Here is a 1173-nt window from a genome sequence, read left to right as displayed (position 1 = left end):
AGAAAGTTTGGCTGAATATTGAAATCTCAAAACAATAATCTTTGAAATAATAAAAACTCAAATGTAATGTAAAATAGCAGACATTCCAGAATACAATCTGCCTAAAACTTATTATCAATAACTTGAATGCAAATGCATAGGGAAGACTTCACGCCAAAAGTAGTTTATTTAGACTGCTCCACCAAGTATCCTGTAAACACAATAGTACAGAGCATGTTCATCAGAATTTATACAACTCAATCATGTTTATATATCTCCCAATAGTAATAATTTACATTATACAGAAAGTGTTTATACCTTTGCCTCAACACTTCCACAGCCGGATGATTGATATTGAAATAAATCTGCGAACATGATGAATTTCTTATCTGCAGCGAACCTATTAGACGCAGTATACCAATAATCTTTAGTTTACACCATGAAAAAAAAATTATAGTTTGTAGTAAAGATATGTAGATTGAAAGTAAATGGAACCATTATGGATTAGTGGCCTCATTGTTGTCAAGATCACTATTGGAGGATACACAACATTTCCTTCTAGCGCATTAGCTACATCATCAGTAAATTGATCCCAAACACAAATCTTAACCACGTTGCTGATATGGAAACAAAGATAGACAATCATATCAACATTGGAAAACACTGATCGAAACTACATTTAATAGTGAAATGATGGTCTTACCTGTCATCAAATAACTCAAAACGAAGAAACTTTTTCTCACCAAATCGTGTATAAACTTCCTTTACTGGTTCAATGTTTTGAATCATTCCAACAATATCTATGCAATGTCATATAATTAGAATTTTTAAAGGATCATTTAAAATAAAAATAATTATGTGATAAGATACAAAAATACCTATAGCATGTACAGGGGCACATGTTCAGAAAGTGACATTGCAAGTTCAGAAATCTCAGGAATAGTCTTCAGTTCAAACTTGTGCCTTGGAATGGTATTTACTTCAAAAGGAACCGGATGGACAATGGTATCATGTGCGAAAACAATAATCTTATCAGAAGATACAGGTCTCAAAAGTCCAGCAGGCTCTATTACTATAAAGTTGTGATATCATATGCATTTCCTTCAAGTATGATATTGCTAACATCATGCCAAATCACGGGATTCACAAATGCAAAGACATGACAATCCTGCATAACATTGGCTCATTAAGAAA

Source organism: Apium graveolens, unplaced genomic scaffold (assembly GCF_009905375.1).
Source record: "Apium graveolens cultivar Ventura unplaced genomic scaffold, ASM990537v1 ctg31, whole genome shotgun sequence".
NCBI lineage: Eukaryota > Viridiplantae > Streptophyta > Magnoliopsida > Apiales > Apiaceae > Apium > Apium graveolens.
Note: the sequence above shows the minus strand (reverse complement) of the source record.